Below are 26682 nucleotides of genomic sequence, written 5' to 3'. Positions count from 1 at the left end.
CATTTTGTTTTATTTTGCTTGGCTACTTTCTTTGTTTTGTCTTTTACTACTTGGATCCACTTAAATCCTACTTTCTGTCTTTCATAAAATCACTTTTTACTTATGAATTAAGTCAGAGTATGTATTAATACCTAGGGGAGCAAACAACTGTGCCTATCTCTCTCTCAGTGTTATAGAGGGCAAACAATTTATGAGTTTACCCTGTATGAGCTTTATACAGAGTAAAAGGGATTTATTTGGGTTTAGACCCCATTGGGAGTTGGGCATCTGAGAGTTAAAGACAGGAACACTTCTGTTAGCTGCTTTCAGGTAAACCTGCACTTTGGGGCAAGTAATTCAGACCCTGGGTCTGTGCTGGAGCAGACGGGAGTGTCTGGCTCAGCAAAACAGGGTGCTGGGGTCCTGAGCTGGCAGGGAAAGCAGGGGTAGAAGTAATCTGGGCACATCAGGTGGCAGCTCCCAGTGGGTTTCTGTGATCCAACCTGTCACAGTGGCGTAGTTGGCAGGATTTGTGCACCTCTGATTGCTTTGAGGTCCGGGTAGTGATGTTAAATGAGTTTTGAGGGTGGTGGCTGGAGAACAGACCAAGTGGTTACTGGTTTGTTATTTTCTGTTTGCTTATTTTGGATAAGGAAAGTAGGGACAGAAAAGGAAGCAAAATAAATAAGAAAGAAGATCTGAAGGTGCTAAAACTGCACAGGGTGCAAATTGCCCAGAAAGGCTGAACATTGGGAACTGTGAAAGTCTCTGTTAACTAAGAATCTCCTGAGCTGAGTGCATCCCAGTTTCAGTGAACTGCAGAGGGGGTGTGGCCCAGAAGAAGAAAGCAAGAAAATGAATACCAGTGAAGCAGCTAACAAACTAGAGCTGGCTAGACTGGAAGCAAAAGAGAAAGAAAATGAACATAAAGGAGTAATGGAGAGGGAGGAGGGTGCCCACGAGAGAGCTATGGAGGCAGAGACAGCAAGGGTGGATGCAGAAAAAGCCAGGGAAGAGGCTGCCCACAAGAGAGCTATGGAGGCCCAGAAGCATGAACTGGCTGTAATGGAGTTGAAGAGACAAAACTCTCCACCTGCTGGCTCCACTTCCCCAAAAAGCCCTAAATGGGAGCAACTGTGTCCATAGTATGAGGACTCCAGCGATATTGCCGAATATTTCCTCACCTTCAAGAGACTGGGCACCCTGCATACCATCCCTGAAGATCAAAAGATGACCACATTGATAGCAAAATGGACTGGTAGAGCTCTGGACATATTAAGTAAGATGCCTATTGATGATGCTTCAAACTATGGTAAATTTGAGGATCTGGTTTTGAAAGAGTTTCAGATTATACCTGAAACCTACAGGGTTAAATTCAGAAGTCTTAATAGGGGATGTGGATTGAGTAATGTGGCTTATGGCAATGAAATGAGAGATTTGGTAGACAAGTGGGTGCAGGGAAAAGGCATTACAAGCTTCGAAGGGATGTGTGATCTGGTTACACAGGAACACTTCCTGAATATGTGCAGTGATGATGTAAAACAGTATTTGTGAGACAAAAAGGTAAATGCAGGGGCTGAATTATCTGGGTGTGCAGACTCTTATGAGCAAGCACAAGCTGCAATCAAACATAAACCACTGGGAGAGGGGTACAGGGTTGTGGGAAAGCAGAATCACCGTTTTACCCCTGGGGAAAAAGGAGGCTGGGCAGTCACCTCCCCATTCCCTTGGTACTCGTCCCAAATTTCCTATGCAAGCAGAGGAGCCCAAGAGGTGCTATGATTGTAAGTCAGCTGAGCACCTGAGGACTAAGTGTCCCTTTCTGAGTAGAAACAAGCAACAAGTAACACATGAAGCTGCAGCTTCTCAGAGCCAGGCTGTGGCCTCTTTCCACACAGGATTTGTGAAGCTTGCTTCCACACAACCAAGCAATGAGCATATGCATGCTCTTAAAATGAATAGTGCAGTGCTTCTTGGATTGAGGGACACAGGTGCTGAGATTTCTGTGGTCAGGAGGGACCTTATCCAGAAGAAAGATTTGTTGCCAGGTAAAATGGCAGAATTAGAGTTGTTAGTGGGTTACAAAGTCTTTGCACCTTTAGCGAAAGTACACATGCAAACTAAGGATTTGCAGGCCGAACTGACTGTTGCAACGGTGGCACACAATTTTGCAGCGTTTCTACTGGGAAACGATTTCTTTAGTGTGGCAGAATGTGTCCCAGGGCTGGTTAGCAGTGAGAAGGAATCCTGAGGTAAAAGCCCCGGCGGGGAGAGGTCGGTGCGGGGTGAAGTCACATGGACTGCTGGGGGAATAGGAGGGTGTCTCTTAGATTGCTCTGCGGCAGTAAAGAATGCAGCTTTAGGGGCAGGGATGGTTGTGGCTAGTTCCTGTAGTCCTGGGGCTGAAGGAAAGTTCCAGAGGGAGGGGCTGGTCGAAGCCAGCTCCTGTCCCGTAATCATCTCCCTGGGCAAGGAGGATGTGCCACCTTGTAACGAGGGCCACCACAGCTGCTGACTGCCAGGAAGTTGCAGGTCAGCAGGGGTGGGGTGCATAGAGAGGTGTCCCAAAGGTGGAAGTTGGGGTCCTGGTGACCTCTGTGGTGGAAACAGACCCCAAGATCTCAGTAGCTGGAAGCAAACCCAACCTGAGTGAAAAGGGGGGAATTTTGCTGGCCAGTGAAGAGTCTGCCATAGCTGGTAGCTGTGAGCCCACAGTTGGACCAAGGGTCACCTTCCCTTTCGGGGGACACAGGAGTGTCTGACTCAGAGGGGAGCCCAGAGAGGGAAGTCAAGATGGAAGGGGGGGGCAGACAGTCCGCCCACCTTTTGTGGGAAGGGACTTTCCCAGAAGGAGGGTGAAAAGTTTGCATTTCAAATGCCAGCCCCTTCTTCTGTTGATCAGTTTTAAGGGAAACCTGGGGGTCAGATCTCCTGAAAGGGGGAGTCCATCCAACTGACCTATTGGGAACAGAAAGTGTGGTGCCCAAAGGGGTCCAGAGTACCCCTTTGAAAGATGTTGTTCTTCTTACACCTGTAAGAGATAAAACTCTCTTTCCAAGAGGAGTGGGGGGGGGGATCTCTGCATGGGTGGTACTTCCCAATGGAGTGAGGTCCAGCCCAGAGAAATTCCAGAGGGAGGGGCCGAGGGCAGGCATGATTGCAGTACACCCTCTCCTTGCGAAAGCCTCAACCACATGCCTGAATTAAAAGCCTTCTCCAAAGAGGCAGAGTGCCTACCAGAGGGTACAAAGAACTGGGAAAATGCAATAGACACTAAATGAGTCAAACTGAGTGAACGAAGCCCGTGCACCGTAGATTTGCTATTAACCTTGTGTCTTTTGCTAATTCACCTATGGGATAAAACAAAGGAATTTGTACTAGTGTTAAAGCCTTTAAAGATGTGGGACATCCCGGCTTTGTGGAAGAAACTGTTGTACATGCTAGGGAGGGTGACAGAAGAGCCCCACAGGCATGTTACTTTTCAGCCTATTCCTGTAAACAGTCTGGAAGCTTGGCACAGCAGCAAAAGCATAACAGGCCCATGCTGCTGTGTAGAAGGGGAAACTGAGGCACACCGCCTCATGGCATTGGTAGCTAAATGCCAAAACACCTCCACTGTAAAAGATATTGCTGTCTGCATTCTGTTAACAATACTACAGCCCAACCTGTTTTCCGGCATCTGGGGACCAGGAACCCCAAAACTGGCTAGGACCTTTAGGAATGACATCATATAGTTTAAAGGTACTTGAAAGAAGTGTGACCAAAGACAAACAGGGATTTTCCATGTACTGTCTCCGCCATGGACAGTGTCCAAGTCTCTGAGAGTAAGCTCAGGGGGAGGGTGTGACGGTACCTCCCTTAAGGCTTTATGGAAATATGCTTAGAATGTGTTTTATGCTACACATGCCATGTAACATATCTCCATAAAGGTTATCATCTACTGAATGTATCAATCCTATTTGTATCCATGCATCATTTTTGTATTCAAAGTTATGAATGTTGGCTGTGTACCAGCTTGATTTCTAAATAACCGTAGTAGAGCATTTGATCAGTTCCTGGGGAAAGGAATGTTGAAATTAAGTACCTAATCAAGAAACACTTAAAGGACAATGGATCTTGGACTACTCCAATCCACACAAGAAGTCTACTTGAGGAAGTTCAAGATAGCATGTAAACAAAGGATGCTCCCTGTAAAAACTGTGAGTCATGCATGGACATGTGACTTGCCCAGGTGACTCCAACTCTCCACCTTGAAGCTGGACTTTGCATAAGAGTGAGGAGTGGATCTCCACCCACAAGAAAAAGTCGATTTAAACCCTTGGGAGAGCCCTCCATTTTGTCTTCAGCTGGCTAAAGAGAGAGCCTCTCCAGCCCGATCCCCACCCCCACCCCCACCCCAGGATACCTGAAAGAAATGGGAACAAAGGACAGCGACTGCAAGGGGTGTGAGTGATTGCTGGACCCAGGCTAAAAGGAGATTGGTCTGTAAAAGGAGCATTCTGGAACTGGTGAGGATCTTATCTGTATTCAGTTTGATTAGATATAGATTTGCACATTTGAAGCTTTATATTGGGTAAAAGGGATTTATTTGGGTTTAGACCCCATTGGGAGTTGGGCATCTGGTTGTTAAAGACAGGAACACTTCTGTTAGCCTCTTTCAGTAAACCTGCATCTTTGGGGCAAGTAATTCAGACCCTGGGTCTGTGTTGGAGCAGACGGGAGTGTCTGGCTCAGCCAGACAGGTTGCTGGGGTCCTGAGCTGGCAGGGAAAGCAGGGGTAGAAGTAGTCTGGGCTCATCAGGTGGCAGCTCCCAGGGGGTTTCTGTGATCCAACCAGTCACAGATGCCTTTCTAGAGGCCTTTGAGAACTTACACGTCGGTAACCCTGTGGGAGTAAGTCTATGATGCATCAGCTGTTTTTGCTCATGTCTGAGACACAGATCTCAAGAGGAAAATCTGGAAAAGGACAAAATGGAAGAATGAACAGGCTCAGACTTCTTTATGGTAGGGGTCACCCCACCAAAGCTCCCAACTTCTGGGGGAGTGTAATGTAGTTATTTAACAGAGCCGTCTGTGGAGACATGTTATCAGGGCCGGCTCCAGGCCACAGCGTGCCAAGCGCATGCTTGGGGTGGCATGCCGCGGGAGACGCTTTGCTGGTTGCTGGGATGGTGGGAAGTGGCTCTGGTGGACCTCCCGCAGGCGTGCCTGTGGAGGGTCCGCTGGTCCCGCAGCTTCGGTGGAGCATCCGCAGGCACGCCTGCGGGAGGTCCACTGGAGCCGTGGGACTGACGAGCAGCAGAGCGCCCCCCGCGCATTGCCGTGCTTGGGGCGGCGAAATGGCTAGAGCCGGCCCTGCATGTCATGTACCATGTTTTACTAATACAAGTATGGAGGGGGGTACACATTCGTACTGACACATTTAAATGTTTTATTAATCGCCTGCTTTAACACAACCTTTTACAGCTGCCTGTAAAAATGGACGCCATGATCTCTACAATAAGGGAGTCTGAGCTGGTTCCTGTTGTCAGTAATTACTGGTGTGGTGCTCCCTGACAATGGACACAGCTCAGTCAGTGGTGGGGCTTTCCACTGCACCCTAGGCCGAACAAAGATGTGCTCTCCGCTACGTATTCTTATGCACAGGTGCAGAACAGATTTCTTAACACTCCTGATGCATTGAGGTGCAGCCCCTTTACGCATTACTGCCTTTCTCCTGGCACAGGTCATTTCGAATAAATCTGTCCATCATACTCTCTGTCCATTGTATTGTCCTTTCATATTGTCTGTTCATCATATTGTCCTTTTACACTGTCATTAGGCTGGGTCTGCCTGTTCCTTGTTATCTGTGTGCCATTTGTTCGTACCCAGCTGTTCTGGTGCCGTCTTGGCATACGTTCCTGTTCTAGCAGGCCTCTTTTTGCCAATTTCTGTAAGCAGGGCCTGCCTCTGGCTCACAGCCTAACTTTGCTTAGCAACATCCTGACCCTTACTTCAGATCAGGCCTCAGGCCTCATCTTACTACAGTTCAATCTTCCATTTTGTCCTTTTCCAGATTTTCCTCTTGAGATCTGTGTCTCAGACACGAGCAAAAACAGCCGATGCACGATATATTTACATCCACAGGGCTACCGATGTGTAAGTTCTCAAAGGCCTCTAGAAAGGCATCTTCGAGCTGTTGAGAGATTTTCAGTAAAGAAACAGTGTAAGCACTCTACTGCTTGTTGTTAATTTATGCAATCCCTGGTTCCTAGCCCCATTACACCTCATTCTCGACCGTCGCTTCTTAATTATTCATTTAACTGAGCGACGTCTTTTCCATTAATCTTGTCTGCTGGTGACTCCCCCAAGCCATTGTTACCAAAATGTCGGGTCCGCCTAGCTGAGAGCCAATGACAGCCAGACAGGGATAAGGAAAGGTTGCTTTATTCTGCAGAAGAAAAGAGAGTTCTGTACCTAGGTACAAAAAACTCTACTCCGTACAAAAACCAAGAATCTTTTATACACACTCACACACAGGCTTCGGTCATGTTAGCATTTGATTGGCGGTTAGCAAACCCTGCACTTCTGCAATCTGCTCAGCAAAAACCAGCTTAGGACCAGCTCCAACTGCCTCAAGACTGATAAGGAAAGACAGTTCAAAAGTTCAGGCTACTGTGTCCATCACTCACTCACTCATGCCCGTCACCCCAATCGGGGTATGGACCGCCAACAACAGATCTCCAGAGTCCTCTGTCCTGGGCCATTTGTTCTAACTGGTTCCAGGTATAGGTCACATCGCCAGGTGTTTAGAAAACATGACCTATGTGAAAAGGTTGAAATAATTGGGCATGTTTATTTTAGTTTAGAACGGCCTCTTTTCCGCTTGCCTTGGGGGTTCCACCGCAGTGCCTGTCTGGTGATGTTAGTTGGCTGTTTGCTTAGTGTATGTCCTATCCGACTCCACCTTCTCCTTCTGATTTCTTCCTCTGCTGGGAGTTGACAGGTCTCTCCAAGAGGTAGATGTTACTGGTGGTATCTGGCCAGCGAATCTGGAGAATCCTTCTGAGGCAGCTATTTATGAAGGTCTGGATCTTCCTGATGGTTATTTTGGTTGTCCTCCAGGTTTCAGCTCCATACAGTAGGACTGATTTCACATTGGAGTTGAACAGTTGGATTTTTATTGCCAAAGACAGCTCTCTAGAGCTCCAGATGTTCTTGAGCTGTAAGAAGGCTGCTCTTGCCTTACCAATCCTTACTTTGATGTCTGCGTCTGTGCCACCCTGCTGGTCGATGATGCTACCTAGATAGGTGAAGGACTGCACTTCTTCCAGGGGGCTTCCATTCAGTGTGACTGGGTCATTGCTGGTATAGTTAATCCTAAGGATCTTGGTCTTGTCCTTGTGAATGTTGAGGCCAACCTGTGATGACGTGGCTGCCACTACGTTGATCTTCTCTTGTATCTGCTGTTTACTGTGCGAAAGGAGTGCAAGGTCGTCAGCAAAGTCCAGGTCACCAAGCTGGGTCCACAACGTCCACTGGATTCCGTTCCTACGCTCGTAGGTGGATGTCTTCATAATCTAATCGATGACGAGGAGAAAGAGAAATGGTGACAACAAGCCTCCTTGCCTGACTCCAGTTTGCACCTGGAAGCTGTTAGTAAGCTGCCCTCCATGGATCACTTTCCAGACAGTCGCTTGGTAGTATCATACAGCTGTTTCATATTACCGCTGTATGCTGCCTGCTCCGCTTCTGCTGCCAGTTCATCCACATACTCTCTCTTGTCCTTCCTGATATTCCTCTTCACTGCTCTGTGGGCTTCAGCATACTCTTTTTGAGCTTTGGCCTTTGCTGCTCTAGTCCTGCTGTTGTAGACTGCTGCCTTCTTCTTCTTTCTGTCTTCTATGTTGATCAAGGTCTCTGCTGTGATCCACTCTTTCTGCTGATGTTTCTTAATTCCAAGCACTTCCTGGCATACTGACCTAAGTGTCTCTCTCACTTTCTGCCATCTGTTTAGTACACTGTCTTCCTCTTCCTCAGACCGATCCTGTAATACTGAAAACTTATTCTTCAGCCTCAGTCCAAAATCTTCCTTGGTCTTATGGTCCTTCAGAAGGCTGACGTTGTACTTCACTCTTCTGTCTGACGTGTCTGTCCAGTTCTTTTTCAGCTTCAGCTTCAGCTTCAATCTGGCCACCACTAAGTGATGGTCGGACGCCGCGTCTGCTCCTCTTCTAACTCTAACGTCCTGCAAGGATCTTCTAAACTTCTTGCTAATGCAGACATGATCGATCTGATTTTCTGTCGTACCTGCTGGTGACACTCAGGTACTCTTGTGGATCTGCTTGTGAGAAAAGATTCTACCTCCTATGACCAGGTTGTTAAGTGCACACAAATCCACAAATCTCTCTCCATTCTCACACATCTCTCCCAGAGCGTGGGTCCCCATGACTTGTTCGTATTCTGTGTTATCAGGTCCATTTTTGGCATTAAAGTCTCCCATAAGGATGATGATGATGTCTTTGTCTGGGAGAATCTCTAATATTTTCTGGAGTCTGTTGTAAAAATAATCTTTGTCCTCCTCTTCGCTGTCATTAGTTGGAGCATAGCACCGAACAACATTTATCTTAATCCTCTTCATTTTAGTTCTGAAGGATGCTGTGATGATCCTGGGACCATGTGTCTCCCAACCAATCAGTGCTCTCTGTGCCTGCTTGGACAACATGAAGCCTACTCCCTGTGTGTGGGGTGCGTCACTCTCTTCATGTCCTGAATACAGCAACAGCTCTCCTGTCAACAGTCGTCTCTGTCCCACTTGCGTCCATCTTGTCTTGCTAATGCCTAATAGGGTCAGGTTGTTGCTCCTCATCTCTGCTGCAACCTGCGCTGTCTTTCCTGACTCGTACATAGTCCTCACATTCCATGTGCCTATGGTAATCCTCCTGGTTGCAAGAAGGGTAATCGGCTTTGTGGCTTCCTCACGGCTTTTACCAACCAGCGTCATGCATCTTTGAATTGAAGACCCTTCTTTTTCCAGGGTAAAAGTCTCTGTTGTCTCTATAGTTGGCGTTTCCGTAGCAGGTTGATTTTTACAGGGTGGAGTTCCTAGCCCCACGCCCAACCCTCCTCCTTTATCCTGACTTGGGACAGGCAGATGGCCCCAAAAGACCTCTCTGGTGGAGTTACTGTGTCCATGAGATATCCAATTTCTTCTAATGGTTGCCAGCTATTATAAGGCTACTAACTGTTAGGGGATCACTGCTAATTGTCACACCATGATCGCCTTCCACCTCGAGGGGGGTGGACAATGAGAGGCCTTCACACTAATCGGGATGCCTAACAAGGGTTTCGGAGTCGGATTCCAACGTATCCATCAACATTGAGTCACAGGGTCCTCCTCGAAACTGTCACTGATGTAGCGCTTTCTCCACACAAGTCCAAAGGTGCTCAGAGCTAAAACAAAGTCCAACGTTCTCACCGGGATGGTACAGGAGTCCATGTTTCCTCTCAGCAGCCTTTCCACAATTTCTAAAACACGTGTCCTTGGTCAGAGCTGGCCTCCTCTGCCCAGAGCTGCGACTTCTGGGGTAATGGTGCTGCTTTCTGATTGGCAGAGGGCATTGGGAGGAGTTCTTAGAGCGGTCACACGACTCACTTCCGAACAGGTCACTCCGCCCCAGAACTCACTCTGATTGGTCAAATCTCCTCTCAGGGCAGTCCTATTGGGGCAAACCCCATCCTGATTGGTAGAGGGAAGTAGGTGGAGTTCTTAGAGGGGTCACAGAACCCACTTCCAGATGGGTCACTCCACCCCGGAACTTGCCTTGATTGGTCAATTCTCCTCTCAGGGTGGTCCTCAGCAGCTGAAACCCTTCCTGATTGGTAGAGGATGGTGGGAGGAGTTCTTAGAGGGGTCACACGACCCACTTCCGGACAGCTCACCCCACCCCGGAACTCACCCTGATTGGACAAATCTCCTCTCAGGGCAGTGCTAATGGGGAAACCCCACCTTGATGGGTAGAGGGCAGTGGAAGGAATTCTTAGAGGGGTCACATGGCATACTTGCTTCTGGTCATGTGGCTGCCTTGACCCCAGAAGTGATATCCTCTGGGGCGGGACTTCTCGTGACAGGTGGGCGGTGTTTAAGCGGTCAAGGGACAGGTTAAGGGGTCAAGGAGCGGGGTTAGGGTCTGATTGATGGTAGGGCCCTTATATTACTAGCCTGCAGTTATATCACTTCAGATCAAAAGAACCTTTGGATGATGAATAGTTTTCAGGACTATGTATGAAAACTATATGCTCACTACTTTTTCTCAAAATAATTTGTATAATATTTTGAACACTAAATCATTTTCACATGTCTTGTTGTTAAACATTTACTGATAACTATGTCAGTCAAGCTATGAATGGACGGATCCATTTTTATTTCTCAACATGTTATTAATATAGGTGATTGTTTTACAATGTTCTGTAAATAATTCTGTAGAAACTTGTTTGAAATAAAATTTAATAGAAATGCAGTTCAGTACCAAACCACACATTACATTAGCAGTATTCCTTCTGTATATCACCATTTCATTAAATTTCCAAAACACATTTTTGAGACTCTTTTATTACTAGAAGTTCACCTTGCTCAATCGGTCCTTCAGCCCTTGTCTTGATTGCGCCAATCACAACACATCTTCCATTCTTCTCCTATCATGGCCTTCCTTCTCCATGTGTGGCCATGTTTTTTCATAATAACATCTTCCCATCTCTTTGGAGATTGGTTGAGTGAAGCTGCAGTCCATCGATTGTCAGTGAGCATCACTATATGCCCGGCCTATCACATTCTACTATGCCTGCTCTCAACAACCACGCCCAGCACTCCACTCTGCTGTCTGATTTCTTCATTGAGGACTTTGTTGTGGATTGACATTCCCAGCATTCTTCTTTCCATCGCCATCTCCAGACAGCTGCTGCTCCTCTGTCAGCACCCATGTTTCGTTACCACACAACATTGCAGTACAGTAATTCCTCGCTTAATAGTGTACTTATGTAGCAGAAAAATATGACTTTAAGTGAAACGTTGTTAAGCAAATCCAATTTCCCCAGAAGAATTAATATAAATGGGTGGGATTAGGTTCCAGGGAAATTTTTTTCACCAGACAAGAAACTGTTGTGACAGACCCAAACCAGTGGGGTACGAGAGTCTGGTAGAGGGCAAATATACTAGTCACTGGGTGAGCAGTTTTCTGTTCCCTGAGAGACCAGAGCAGTGGTTGCACTAGAGTAATCAAGAACTTACTAGAACCAATTAAGGCAGACAAGCTGATTAGATCACTTGCAGCCAATCAAGGCAGGCTAATCAGAGCACCTGGGTTTAAAAAGGAGCTCACTCCAGTCAGATGGGGGGCAGCTAGAGGAGAGGAAGTGCTTGTGAGGAGCTGGGAGCAAGAGGCACAAGGAACTGAGAGTGAGAGGCTGTGCTGCTGGAGGACTACGGAGTACAAGTGTTATCAGATATCAGGAAGAAGGTCCTGTAGTGAGGAGAAAGAAGGTGTTTGGAGGAGGCCATGGGGAAGTAGCCCAGGGAGTTTTAGCTGTCATGCAGCTGTTAGAAGAGGCACTATAGACAGCTGCAATCCACAGGGCCCTGGGCTGGAACCCGGAGTAGAGGGCGGGCCCGGGTTCTCCCCAAACCTCCCAACTCCTGATCAGACAGAGGAGGAGTTGATCCAGACTGTAGGGAAGATCAGTGAGGTGAGGAAATCTGCCAGTAAGTGCAGGACCCACCAAGGTAGAGGAGGAACTTTGTCACAACTGGTCTCAGGGGTGGAATCTGGTGTGCACAACGCGGCAGAAGAAGGAGGGTGATTTAAAAAAAAACCAGAAAAAAAGGTAGAGGGTTTTTTTTTTTTTTCACCACAATGGATGACTTAGTATGGGCATTGACACAAGCTACAGCAGCCCAGCAGGAGGCTACCTGTGTCCAGGCAGCTGCCCAACAGGAGGCAGTGCGGCTGCAGGAAGAGACTAATCGCCTGCTGATGGACCAGGCTTCTCAAGACCAAGCTATGTTGCGAGAACTGGTGAACCAGGTAAAGACCCTTACAGAGCTGAACCGTGGCCATGATAGGATGCAGATCATACGGGACAGCCATTGGCTGCAGAAGATGACCCGGGAGGATGATGTAGAGGCATACCTTCTGGCCTTTGAGAGGACAGCCCTATGGGAGGCCTGGCCTCGAGATCAGTGGTCTGGCATCCTTACCCCATTCCTGTGTGGGGAGACCCAGAAGGCTTACTATGATCTGCCTGAAGAGGCTGCAGCAGATTACCCCCAGCTGAAAGCAGAGATCCTGACCAGATCTGGGGTAACGACTGCAGTGCGGACCCAGCGGTATCATGAATGGAGGTGCCAGGAAAATAAAACCCCGCGGTCCCAATTGTATGACCTCATCCATCTCGCACAAAAGTGGTTGCGAATGGAGTCCCGGAGTCCAGAAGAGATATTAGAGGTTTTGGTCATTGACGGATACAAGAGGGAACTACCTCCAGACCTTCGTGCCTGGGTAAACCAGAATGAACCCTCCACCTATGATGAGGTTGTTGCACTGGTAGAAAGGCGAAGGACAGCGAGGAAGCTGACCTGACCAGTTAAGGAAGAGGCTCCTCGGGTTAAACTAGCAGCACTAAGCCCTAGAGCTCAAGTGACGGGGCCACTAGGAGAGCCCAGGTGGAAAAAGAGAGGGGCTGAAGGCTCAAGAGAAGCCACAAAGAGTCAGAGCACTGAGAGAGAAGAGGATCATGATAGATTGCCCAAACCAAGAGACTGGGGAATGCCTAGGGCTCAATACAGATGTTATACTTGCGGGGAGTGGGGACATATAGCTGCACAGTGTCCCAATGCTGAGGAGCCGATGCAGTGTAACCTGGGGAACTGGGCAGATGCTCCCTAATCCACTTTGTGGGGGTCTCACTAACCCCACATATGTACACCAGACCAGTAAAGCTACATGGGGTCAAGACCATGGCACTGGTTGATTCGGGGAGTGCTATCACGCTTGTCTCAGGGAAGCTTGTGAAGTGTAGTCAGCTGCTGCAGGCTAAGCGTAGGGGGATTACATGCGTCCATGGCGCAGTTGGTTATTACCCTACCATCCCAGTAAAACTAGAAGTTCAGGGGAACACTACTGAGGTAGCAGCAGGTGTAGTCCCTAAACTCCCATACCCGGTGCTCATTGAGAGGGACTTCCCAGGGTTTGGAATCTTACTCTCAGTAGGTGAGTTGGAGGAAAAGGGGAACCCTGAAGTTAGTGAGGCCTCCATAGTAGATTGTCAACCCACAGTTTTCTCTGAAATATCCCCAGATTTAGTTTCCATTCCCAGACAGGGCAGAAAGTCAAAAAGGGAAAGGAGGGCAGCTAAGGCCTTGGGAACCCGAATACTGACTCAAAGCCAGAGTGTCCCTCTCGTACGTAGGCAGACCCGAACAGCTGAAAAGGAGGCCACCCAGGAGGGAGAAGCACCCGAGTCTGACCCTCACCCTAACGCTTCTGAGCCAGTAGAGGCAACAGAGACTAGGCCCCTAGATGTCGGGCAGATTAGCCCCTGGAGAGGAAATTTTGGGCGGGACCAGGCCGAAGACCCAAGGTCCGACATTAGGAAGGAGGTGACTGAAATAGATGGGGTCCCCGTGGAAGGGAAAACCCAGGGACCAGGACCCTACTTCATAATGAAGAAGCATCTCTTATACTGGGTTGCACCAGTACAGGGGCAGAAGATACAGCAGATCCTAGTACCTCAAAAACACCAGAACGCTGTATTAAGTCTTGCTTATAGTCATCTTTTTGGGAGGCATTTGGGGGTAGAGAAGACCCTGGCATGAGTACCTACAACGGTTCTTCTGGCCCAGAGTACATGAAGAAGTGTGGAGGTACTGTGCATCCTGCCCGGAGTGTCAGCTGCACAGTCCCCGTCCTCACCTGAGGATACCTTTAGTACCCTTCCAATCATAGAGGTCCCCTTTGAACGAATAGCCATGGACCTAGTGGGACCCCTAGAGAAGATGGCTCGGGGCCACCAATATATACTTGTTGTTTTGGACTATGCTCCTCGCTACCCAGAAGCCGTCCCCTTGCGGAACACAGCCTCAAAAACGCTAGCCAAAGAGCTGGTGGGGATCTTTGCCCGAGTGGGACTACCAATGGAGATATTAACAGACCAAGGAACCCCATTTAGGTCAAAACTAATGAAGGACCTCTGTACACTGCTCCATATACATACCCTGAGAACTTCAGTCTACCATCCGCAGACTGATGGATTGGTAGAAAGGTTTAACCGAACCCTCAAGGCTATGATACGGAAGGTGGTAAGTTGGGATGGGAAGGATTGGGACACACTACTACTCTACCTTATGTTCGCTATCCGGGAGGTACCTCAGGCCTCAACTGGGTTTTCTTCTTTCAGTTATTATACGGGCATCACCCAGGTGGCATACTAGACATCGCCAAAGAGATCTGGGAAGAGGAACCCAATGAGGGGAGAAATATAATAGAACATGTAATACAGACGTGAGACCGGATAGCCAGTGTCACCCCTCTTGTACAGGAACATTTGGAAAAGGCCCAGGAGGCCCAGAGAACCTATTACAATCGCCAGGCAAAAGTCCGACAGTTCCAACCAGGGGATCGGGTGATGGTGTTGGTACCCACAGCAGAAAGCAAGCTTCTGGCCCAATGGCAGGGGCCCTATGAGGTGGCTGAACCCGTGGGAGGAGTAACCTACAAGGTGCGGCAGCCAGGACGCTGAAAACAAGAACAGATTTATCACATCAACCTTCTGAAACCCTGGCATGCACAAGAAGCGTGCGTAACTGTCCAAAAAGACCTAAGGTAGGAAAACAAGCCTTCTAAACAGGTGAGAATGTCTCCTGATTTAACACCAGACCAGAAGAATGAGGTGTCTGAGATGATCTTCCGGAACCAAGATGTGTTCTTGACAAAACCTGGTCGAACAACCGAGACGTATCACCACATCGTCACGAACCCTGGGGCCAAAATAACCATGAGGCCCTGTCAGTTGCCAGCGGCCAAAAGGGAGGAAATAAAAGCAGAAATAAAAAAAATGCTGTAGTTGAGGATCATCAAAGAATCCCACAGTCAGTGGTCCAGCCCAATCGTGCTGGTGCCCAAACCTGATAGCACCACAAGGTTTTGCAATGACTTCCGGAGACTAAACGAAGTATCCCAGTTTGACGTGTACCCCATACCTCGCATAGATGAGCTAGTGGATTGGCTGGGTAATGCCCAGTACTTGACTACTCTAGACTTGACAAAGGGGTACTGGCAGATTCCCCTTGCAGAAGACGCAAAGGAAAAGACTGCATTCTCTACACCAGAGGGCCTTTTTCAATACACTGTCCTCCCTTTTGGACTACATAGGGCACCAGCTACCTTCCAGCGCCTCATGGACAAGTTATTACACCCACATAACAGTTATGCTGCTGCTTACTTGGATGATGTGGTCATTCATGCCCCAGACTGAGAAACTCACCTAAAGAAGGTGGAGGCAGTCCTTGATACCTTCAGGCAAGCTGGCCTTACAGCAAACCCTGCCAAGTGTGCTGTAGGGTTTACAGAGGCCAAATATCTTGGCTACATTGTGGGAAAGGGTCTGCTAAAAACCCAAGTGAACAAGTTGGAGGTCATCAAAAATTGGCTGCGACCACATCTCAAGAAACAAGTCCGGGCATTCCTAGGTGTAGTGGAGTATTACAGATGATTTATCCCCCACTTTGCCACAAGGGCAAGCCCCCTGACTGACCTAGTAAAAGCCCGTGGACCTGATCTGGTAAGGTGGTCTGACGCAGCAGAGGAAGCATTCACAGACATAAGGACTGCCCTCTGCAGTAATCCTGTACTAATAGCTCCTGATTTCACCAAGGAATTTATTCTGCAGACAGATGCATCGGAAGTAGGGTTGGGGGCCGTTCTATCACAGATGGTTGGGGAGGAGGAACACCCAATTCTTTACCTCAGTAGGAAACTCCTTCCAAGGGAACAAAAATATGCAGTGGTGGAGAAGGAGTGCCTTGCCGTAAAGTGGGTCATGGAAGCATTGCGCTACTACTTGCTCGGGCGCAGATTTGTCCTCGTGACCGACCATGCCCCTCTTCAATGGATGCAGCGGAACAAGGAGAAGAACCCACTTGTGACCAGGTGGTTCTTATCCCTCCAACCTTTCCAGTTCTGTGTGCAACACAGAGCAGGGAGCCGTCACGACAATGCTGATGGCTTGTCACGTGTGCACTGTCTGGCTTCCCAAGCTGCCCAACCCCTTGGTGTTGAGCAGAGGGGAGGGATATGTGACAGACCCAAACCAGTGGGGTACAGGAGTCTGGTGGAAGGCAAATATACTGGTCACTGGGCGTGTAGTTTTCTGTTCTCTGAGTGACCAGAGCAGTGGTTGCACTAGAGTAATCAAGAACTTGCTAGAACCAATTAAGTCAGACAGGCTGATTAGATCACTTGCAGCCAATCAAGGCAGTCTAATCAGGGCACCTGGGTTTAAAAAGGAGCTCACTCCAGTCAGGTGGGGAGGAGCTAGAGGAGAGGAAGTGCATGTGAGGAGCTGGGAGCAAGAGGCACAAGGAACTGAGAGTGAGAGGCTGTGCTGCTGGAGGACTACGGAGTACAAGTGTTATCAGACACCAGGAGGAAGGTCCTGTAGTGAGGAGAAAGAAGGTGTTTGGAGGAGGCCATCGGGAAGTAGCCCAGGGAGTTGTGGCTGTCATGCAGCTGTTAGAAGAGGCACTATAGACAGCTGCAATCCACAGGGCCCTGGGCTGGAACTCAGAGTAGAGAGGGGGCCCAGGTTCTCCCCAAACCTCCCAACTCCTGATCAGACAGTGGAGGAGTTGATCCAGCCTGTAGGGAAGATCACTGAGTGAGCAAATCTGCCAATAAGTGCAGGACCCACCAAAGTAGAGGAGTAACTTTGTCACACTCTACACACACACACACGCACGCACACACGCACTGATACCAGACACCTCTGTGTTCTTGCTGAACCAGAGTGCAGTATCCAGCCTGACTCATGAGAGACACCTCCCAACCCCCAACCTCTGCTTAAACCAAAACCCATCAGAGGAATAGACTTGCGGAGAGCAGTGAAGCCTTTGGGAGACACACCTAGACCCCTCCTGACAAGGGTGACAAGATTAAGACATCTCCATTAGCATACAGAATGGAGAGCAGAGGCAACTCTCCTAGCCTCATCTGCATGAAAGATGGGACAGGAAGACAACTCAGTTTGCATACAGAATGGAGAACAGAGAACCGCAATGAACTCTGGGACCAGAAAAAGCAGGGAAGTACTGCATCATGGGAATCTCTTCTCCAGATGCTAATAACCCTATGTCTGCACACACCCGGCTCAGCAATTATCAGATCAATTCTAGTAATGAATCCGTAACTGATATCCAAATATTGAAGCAGCCTAGTTGCATTGTGAGCTCCCTGGAAGAAAACATCACCCATAGCCAAGAGTGATCAGCTCCTATTGTCTAGCCTAAAGAAAACCCTTGAGCCATCAGCTTACCTATACACAAACCTAGTGTTCTCCCTTCAACCATTGTAATTTCTCTACAAAAATGGCTGCTCACCCTCCAGTCAGTGTTCTGATGCTTAGATCCAAACTACGCATTAGTTCGACTGGGACTCCAAATTTCCCCACAGGCATGTTCTTGTCATATCTATATTTAGATTGGCTAATGCTCTTTGTAGTAGGAATATGTTGTTTGTTTATCATGTAATTTTGAGTCCTTCACCTGCACTCTTCCCAACCATCCATCTCTGCTGAACCTACTTTTAGCATATCCCACCTTTTGAGCAGCTTTCAGCAGCCACTCTATGTGATTAATTCTGCCATTCCAAACTCATGCCAGTAATATGTTCTCTCACCATCTCTGTAATTAACATGTAATAGACAAGTTTTGCCATAACTTTCATGCACTGTTTTACTTCCCTTTGTTGCACACTTCAGAACTTCTGAGTTTGCGCAGATTCTTCTTTTAGATTCTCCTGTTGTAACCCCTCCTATTATTTAATCCTGTCCATGCTGGATGGTGGTATATTTTGTCAGCAATGAGTTGCTTTCGAGGGTGTTTGTTTAGTAAAGTTCAGAACTGCTACCATTCTAAGACTTCAAACTGTTCAAATGTCAGCTTCACCTCTGAGAGAAAAATGGTCCCACACAATAGTCAAGCATTGTTTGGCGTAGGTTACACCAAACACATAGAAAATCATGACTCTAAAGCAGTGGTCCCCAACGTGGTGCCCGTGGGCGCCATAGCGCCCACCGAGGCATTTATGTGCGCCCACCTAGTGCCCAGCAAGGAAGAGAAGCTGTGGCCCCATTCCTGCCGGGGACAGAGAACTCCAGAGCTGCAGGCTGCGGGTGCTGGTGTTCTCTGTCCCTGGCAGGTGCGGGGCTGCGGCTTCTCTCCGGCTTCTCCGGGGCTGCAGGCGTTCTCGGTCCCTAGCAGGTGTGGGGCCGCGGCTTAAGCCGGAGAGAAACCGTGGCCTCATGCCTGCCGGGGACAGAGAACCCTGGGGCTGCAGACTTCATTCTATGTTAAAGTGAGAATAAGAAATACATTTGGACCAGCAGTTCAACAATGTTTTACTTTTTTAAAATAAATAAGATGAAAACTGTTTATGATATTTATTTTGTAAAAAACCCTTAATTTTTCTTACAGGTAGATAAAAAGGATCAAATTCACGTGGTAAGGTGAAAGTGTAATTGCCGAATAATTTAATTAACACCTTTTACATGTAAAATTACCCTTTTTATCTTATTGATTCATATATTATGTAATATTAAATATGATGTTTTTCATATTATTTAATGTACAAATACAAACTAAGCTTTGAAAAATTGTTGGCGCCCGCCGCACCCTTCTGAAAACATGAATGTGCTATCGACCACAAAAAAGATTGAAGACCTGTGCTCTAAAGAATAGATGCAGGAGTTCTAGAAGGCCTCAAGAAAAGGAGTTCTTCTACACAACAGTTTTTGTTGTACCTCACCAATGGAAATGTTGCTCTTTCTGGATTTCAAAAAGCCTCTCATAAAAATGCCACATCTGGTAGCATTAGTCATGAGTGCAGAGCAAATGGGTGCCATGGCATAGCTAGACTCCTTTCTAAGAAAGCAATAAACGTCAGTCAAGAATGTTACCATTGATTGCCTCAGGTGGAAAGTGATAGCTAATAAGTGTATGCAGTTGACAGATTGATATTAATTTCCTAGAGACTGCTTCTCAGGTATCCGATTTGTGGGTACAATACAGTAATTCCTGGAGTGGAGGCATCAAAATAGGTTCTACCTGTTTCACAGAATGTATTGATTTAGGGCCTGATCCAAACCCATTGAAGTCATTGGAAGGTTCCCACTGATTTCAAATTATGGGCAGTGGATCTGGCCGCATTTGAGCACTTTGTAACAACTCAGGAAAAAGAATCCCATCCAAAATAGTTAGATAACTAAAGAAAGGCATGTGGTACTATTCTCCATATTATTCCTTACTGTCGCAGCACTGTGTGGAAGAAAGTGTTCATGCTCTTTATCCCATAGGGATTGGAAGGAATCCTATGGAATAATTATTTTCCACATGAGAAGAACAGAAAGTATTTGTACAGGCTTAGGGAACTGGAGAAAAGATGGTGCTGTTTTGTGTATGAAATGTTCCACGCGCTAAAGGAAGAGAGCTGGGTCCTGTAAATAAGCAGTGACCCCCAGGCTCTCTGGATTCTCTACTAAAAGGGGACCTGACCCGCAAACCTTTGCTTTCCTCAGTAGTATTAGAGCCCAATCCTGCAATTATTTAAGCTAATGAGTCAGTTTACACAGGTGACAAGTCTGAGTAAAATACTTGCATGAATGAAGTTACTTACCTGTTTTGTATTGTTTCAGGATTGGCTCTTAAAACAATGAAACGGTACTGTGTGATTTAAGCACAACTTGCAACTGGATTTTTTAGGATTTGGCCCAATGTCTCTTATTACTCAACAACTGTTTTGCCAGGCCACAGTGGTGGCCAGTGAGCTGCAAAGCTCAGACTGAAACAGCAGATGAGATTTAGAGTTATACACTGAGTCTTGTAGAGACATAAATGCCCTAGACAAGACTGGCATGATGGATACTGCTGCAATCAGAGTTCTGGGGAACTCAGTAATGTATTCATTTGTCCAATTTGTATGCTGTCACTTTAATAGGGAGAGGCATTAAAATAAGTCAGTTCAGGGACAGTGTTTCTGATTTCAGGAGGATTATGGCCTATAAACTATGGGAGGAATGCCATACCTCCACAGTTTTAAGGAGACAGCCTTTGGCTTCAAATGTTTGTGACCCAAACCAATTTATTATTCCTGCTGCTTGAATATTTGTATTTGTTCTTTTTCTTTCTTTTTTTTTTGCCAGGGGAGGAAGGGTGGCAGATGGATGGTACAGTAGGTATTTATCTATAACTTTGACTCCTTCACCTGCACTCTTCCCAACCATCCATCTCTGCTGAACCTACTTTTAGCATATCCCACCTTTTGAGCAGCTTTCAGCAGTCTCTGTATGTGATTAATTTTGCCATTCCAAACTCATACCAGTAATAGGTCCCCTCGCTCTCTCTGTAATTAACATGTAATAGATGTTGTGCCATAACTTTCATGTACCATTTTACTTCCCTGTGTTGCGCACTTTAGAACTTCTGAGTTTGTGCAGATTCTCCTTTTAGATTCTCCCGTTGTAAGCCCTCCTATTATTTAATCCTGTCCATGCTGGGTGGTGGTATGTTTTGTCAGCAATGAGCTGCATTTGAGTGTGTTTGTTCAGTAAAGTTCAGAACTGCTACAGTCCTGACACTTCAAACTGTTCAAATGTCAGCTTCAACTCTGAGGGCAAAATGGTCACACACAATATTCAAACAGTGTGCGGTGTAGGTTACAACAAACACATAGGAGGTCATGACTCTACAGAAGAGATGCAGGAGCTCTAGAAGGCCTCAAGAAAAGGAGTTCTTCTACACAACAATTTTTGTTGTACCCTACCAACGGAAATGTTGTTCTTTCTGGATTTCAAAAAAGCCTCTCATAAAAATGCCACATCTGGTAGCATTAGTGCTGAGTGCAGAGCAAGTGGGTGCCATGGCATAGCTAGATTCCTTTCTAAGAAAGCAATAAACGTCAGTCAAGAATGTTACCAGTGATTGCCTCAGGTGGAAAGTGATAGCTAATAAGTGTATGCAGTTGACAGATTGATATTAATTTCCTAGAGACTGCTTCTCAGGTATCAGATTTGTGGGTACAATACAGTAATTTCTGGAGTGGAGTTTCTTGTGTCATCAAAATAGGTTCTACCTTTTTCACAGAATATATTGATTTAGGGCCTGATCCAAACCCATTGAAGTCATTGGAAGGTTCCCACTGATTTTAAATTATGGGCAGATGGATGGTACTGTAGCTATTTATTGGTGCGTACTGGCCGTACATTTTACCCTGCAGGGCCATCCACCTATTAACCACTTGGGAAAGGAACCCAAGGGTAATGTCACAGCTGACAGATAACCAGGAGACCTCAGATCAGTCTGTGACAAACATAACGGATTACACAAAGCTGGGAGGTATTGCTAACACAGAAAAGGACCGGGATACCATACAAGAAGATCTGGATGACCTTGTAAACTGGAGTAATAGTAATAGGAAATTTAATAGTGAAAAGTGCAAGGTCATGCATTTAGGGATTATAAACAAGAATTTTAGTTGTAAATTGGGGACACATCAGTTGGAAGTAACAGAGGAGGAGAAGGACCTTGGAGTATTGGTTGATAACAGGAAGACTATGAGCTGCCAATGTGATATGGCCTTTAAAAAAGCTAATGCGATTTTAGGATGCATCAGGCGAGGTATTTCTAACAAAGATAAGAAGGTGTTAGTACCATTATTTAAGGCACTGGTGAGACCTCATCTGGAATACTGTGTGCAGTTCTGGTCTCCCATGTTTAAGAAGGATGAATTCAAACTGGAACAGGCTCAGAGACGGGCTACTAGGATGATCCGAGGAATGGAAAACCTGTCTTGTGAAAGGAGACTCAAAGAGCTTGGCTTGTTTAGCCTGACCAAAAGAAAGTTGAGGGGGGATATGATTTCTCTTTATAAATATATCAGAGGGATTAATATTAGGGAGGGAGAGAAATTATTTAAGCTTAGGACCAATGTGGACACAAGAACAAATGGCTATAAACTGGACACTAGGAAGTTTAGACTTGAAATTAGATGAAGGTTTCTAACCATTAGAGGAGTGAAGTTCTGGAACAGCCTTCCAAGGGGAGTAGTGGGGGCAAAAGACATATCTGGCTTTAAGACTAAGCTTGATAAGTTTATGGAAGGGATGGTATGATGAGATAGTCTAATTTTGGCAATTAATTTGGCAATTGATCTTTGATTGTCAACAGGCAAGTATGCCCAGTGGTCTGTGATGGGATGTTAGATGGGTTGGGATCTGAGTTACTGCAGAGAATTCTTTCCTGGGTGCTGGCTGGTGAGTCTTGCTCAGCTGCTCAGGGTTTAAATGATCACCATATGTGGGGTGGCGAAGGAATTTTCCTCCAGGGCAGATTGGCAGAGGCCCTGGAGATTTTTCGCTTTCCTCTGCAGTATGGGGCATGGGTCACTTGCTGGAGGATTCTCTGCAGCTTGAGGTCTTCAAACCACAATTTGAATACTTCAATAACTCAGACATATGTTAGGGGTTTGTTGTAGAAGTGGATGGGTGAGATTCTGTGGCCTGCGTTGTGCAGGAAGTCAGACTAGATGATCATAATGGTCCCTTTTGACCTTAAAGTCTATGAGTCTATAACATAATCTCATGCATCTCAGGGGCTAAAATCTCAGAGGAAGTAGGGCCTCTCCTTTATAGTGCCAATTTAAAGGGGATGCAAGCAGAAGCTTGTTCATGGTATGGGAGAGGTACCAAGTGGTGACTCTCTGCTCCCATGTGATAAACTCCTCCAAGCAAAGTACCGACTCGGAGGTTACAACGCAAAACTGCACAGAAGAAAGAAATAGACGGGGTCCCCGGAATGTGGAAGCTTGCTACACTCAGGGTATGTCTACACTACGGGATTATTCTGATTTTACAGAAAATGTTTTTTTGAAACAGATTTTATAAAGCTGAATGCATGCGGCCACACTAAGCACATTAATTCGGCGGTGTGTGTCCACCTACCGAGGCTAGCGTCGATTTCAGGAGCATTGCACTGTGGGTAGCTATCTCATAGTTCCCACAGCCTCCCCTGCCCATTGGAATTCTGGGTTGAGATCCCAGTGCCTGATGGGGCAAACAACATTGTCACTGGTGGTTCTGGGTACAGCCTCACCCCTCCATCCGTGAAAGCAATGGCAGACAACCGTTTCCCGCCTTTTTTCCTGGGTGAACTGTGCAGACGCCATGCCACGGCAAGCATGGAGCCTGCTCAGCTCAAGACAGCAATCGTGGATGTTGTAAACACCTAGCACATTCTCGTGCAGTCTATGCTGAACCAGGACCTGCAAAACCAGGGGAGGAGGAGGCAGCTATGGCAGCGTGGCTATGAGAGCGATGAGGACATGGACACAGAATTCTCTCAAACCGCAGTCCCCAGCGCTTTGGAGATCATGCTGGTAATGGAGCACGTTCTAGCCACTGAAAACTGATTTTGAGCCCAGGAAACAAGCACAGACTGGTGGGACTGCATAGTGTTGCAGGTGTGGGACGATTCCCAGTGGCTGCGAAACTTCACATGCGTAAGGGCAGTTTCTTGGAACTTTGTGACTTGCTTTCCCCTGCCCTGAAACGCCAGAATATCAAGATGAGAGCAGCCCTCACAGTTGAGAAATGAGTGGCGATAGCCCTCTAAAAGCTTGCAATGCCAGACAGCTACTGGTCAGTCGGGAATCAATTTGGAGTGGGCAAGTCTACTGTGGAGGCAGCTGTGATGCAAGTAGCCAAAGCAATCACTAGTTGCTGCTACCAAAGGTAGTGACTCTGGAAAATGTGCAGGTCATAGTGGACGGTTTTGCTGCAATGGGATTCCCTAACTGTAGTGGGGCGATAGATGGAACCCATATCCCTATCTTGGCACCAGGGCACCCAGTACATAAACCGCAAGGGGTACTTTTCAATGGTGCTGCAAGCACTGGTGGATCACAAGGGATGTTTCACCAACATCAATGTGGGATGGCCGGGAAGGATTCATGATGTTCACATCTTCAGGAATGTGGGATGGCCGGGAAGGATTCATGATGTTCACATCTTCAGGAACACTACTCTGTTTAAACGGTTGCAGCAAGGGAATTACTTCCCAGACCAGAAAATAACAGTTGGGGATGTTGAAATTCCTATAATCCTTGGGGACCCAGCCTACCCCTTGATGCCATGGCTCATGAAACCATACACAGGTAGCCTGGACAGGAGTCAGGAGCTGTTCAACTATAGGCTGAGCAAGTGCAGAATGGTGGTAGAATGTGCATTTGGACGTTTAAAGGGACGCTGGTGCACATTACTGACTCGCTCAGACATCAGCCAAACCAATATCCCCATTGTTATTGCTGCTTGCTATGTGCTCCACAATCTCTGTGAGAGTAAGGGGGAGACCTTTATGGCAGGGTGGGAGGCTGAGGCAAATCACTTGCCTGCTGATTACGCGCAGCCAGATACCAGGGCAATTAGAAGAGCCCCCCAGGAAGCGGTGCACATCAGAGAGGCTTTGAAAACCAGTTTCATCACTGGCCAGGGTACAGTGTGACTGTTGTGTTTGTTTCTCCATGATGAAAACCCGCCCCCTTGATTGAGTCATTCTCTGTAAGCAACCCATCCTCCCCCTTCAATCACAGCTTGCTTTCTAAGGCAAGAAAGTCACTATCATTTAAAAATCATGTATTCTTTGTTAATTGATTATAAAAAGAGGGAGAGAACTGACAAGGTAGCCCTGGTGGGGTTTGGGAGGAGGATAGGAGGGAAGGAAAAGGCCACTAAAAAAAGTTCAAAATAATGACAACCTTTTGCTTGGACTTGGGTGCAGTGGGAGGGTGCATGGAGCCTCTCCCCATGCATTCTTACACATCTGGGTAAGGAGGCTATGGAACATGGTGAGGGGGGAGGGTGGTTATACTGGGGCTGCAGCAGCACTCTGTGAACATTTCATCTTGCATCTTTTTTTTCCGCCACCTTATCTGAGATAGCCTTTGGGACGGAGGAGGGAAGCTTGAAAAATTTGCAGCTGCAGGGGGAAGAAGGGGAAAAAAAGGGAGAGAAGTATTTAAAAAGATACATGGTACAGAACAATGCTTATACTCTTTCACGGTGAACAACACTATTCACATTACATAGCTCATGTGATCTGAGCACAAGGTTGCATTTTGCATCTTAATATTGAGTGCCTGCTGCTTTGATGTTAGAGATCACAGACGTAGGTCTGGGCAACAGAATTCGGCTTGCATGCAGCCATGGTAAGCCATTGTTCTTTTGACTTCTGTAGCCTTCATATATCCAGTGTTATACCAATTATATTAGACCAGTAAAAACCAGCAGGGTCTTATTAAGGGGACAAGACAAAGATGCCACATTTATTATGATAACAATTTGATTTACGACTAATAACTAATATCTTAATTCTTATACACACACATTATACCTAATAGCTATACACACACACACACACACACACACACATTCTCACACACACATACACACACACATCCATCAGATGTTCTGCAGCTGCTGCATAGTTACCAATCCTGAAGATAGCTTAAGTTTATAGCTTGATTTTGTAGCTTGGGTTTGTAGCTTGTGGCGGCTAACTGGCCAGGAAAGCCAGGCACAAGGACAAGCTGGATTTCTGTTGGGCAGGCACTGATGTCCTTCCATGTTGGCAGCAGAATGTTACCCAGAGTCTCTCATCTCATCCTTCTTTTTTATAGGCTTTTAGTTTGGATTCAAAGTCTATAGATCTTGCTGTGTCACGCTGCCTCTGGGTTTAGATTGATCACCTATCAATTGCAGGCGTGACTTTCAGCCTTGAACCTGGCTTTGATCTTCCTTCTGTTGTTCTGTTGTCCTTTTCTTTTTAGGGTGGATGCTTCTTACTTTGTTTAGGGCTGTTGTCTAGGTCTTCAGCCGTTGGTATTTGAACTTTATCTCATCAGGACAGGCTGGGGCTGGAGGTTGATTCCGTCATTCATACATACCTCATTCACACATCTAAACTAAACTAATAAGATTACAGCAGGCTTTGCAAAAATGAAGGTTGGAGGAAGCTTTTACAAAATAGAGTGAGAGTGTTTTAAAATGGGGTTTGAATTACAATATGGAACAGAAGTTACAGTGTAGGTAAGTGTAGTGAATGGTGAACAGAAGTTACATTAATAAAGTGAACAAGAACAATGCTTATACTCTTTCACGGTGAACAACACTATTCACATTACATAGCCCATGTGATCTGAGCACAAGGTTGCATTTTGCATCTTAATATTGAGTGCCTGCTGCTTTGATGTTAGAGATCACAGACGTAGGTCCGGGCAACAAAATTCGGATTGATTGCAGCCATGGTAAGCCATTATTCTTTTGACTTCTGTAGCCTTAATATATCCAGCGCCCTCCTTTCCCACATACCAAGCAAAGCTCATTGAGTGCTGCGGCTTTCCTGTTAAC

General features: G+C 46.7%; 1 protein-coding gene across 2 annotated transcripts in view; it reads left to right on the top strand.

Moving 5' to 3' along the window:
* The first annotated feature begins 216 nt into the window (after positions 1-216).
* LOC127049469 (uncharacterized) overlaps positions 217-26682 on the top strand; it is a 481224-nt gene continuing 454758 nt past the window's right edge. Inside the window, exon 1 of one of the 2 annotated variants that reach the window (XM_050950270.1) lies at positions 217-533. The gene's annotated coding sequence lies outside the window, so the exon portion shown is untranslated. The other variant, XM_050950272.1, reaches the window with a different exon arrangement.

Source organism: Gopherus flavomarginatus, chromosome 4 (assembly GCF_025201925.1).
Source record: "Gopherus flavomarginatus isolate rGopFla2 chromosome 4, rGopFla2.mat.asm, whole genome shotgun sequence".
In the NCBI taxonomy this organism is placed as follows: Eukaryota; Metazoa; Chordata; order Testudines; family Testudinidae; genus Gopherus; species Gopherus flavomarginatus.
Note: the sequence above shows the minus strand (reverse complement) of the source record. Positions and strands in the feature narration are given on the sequence as shown.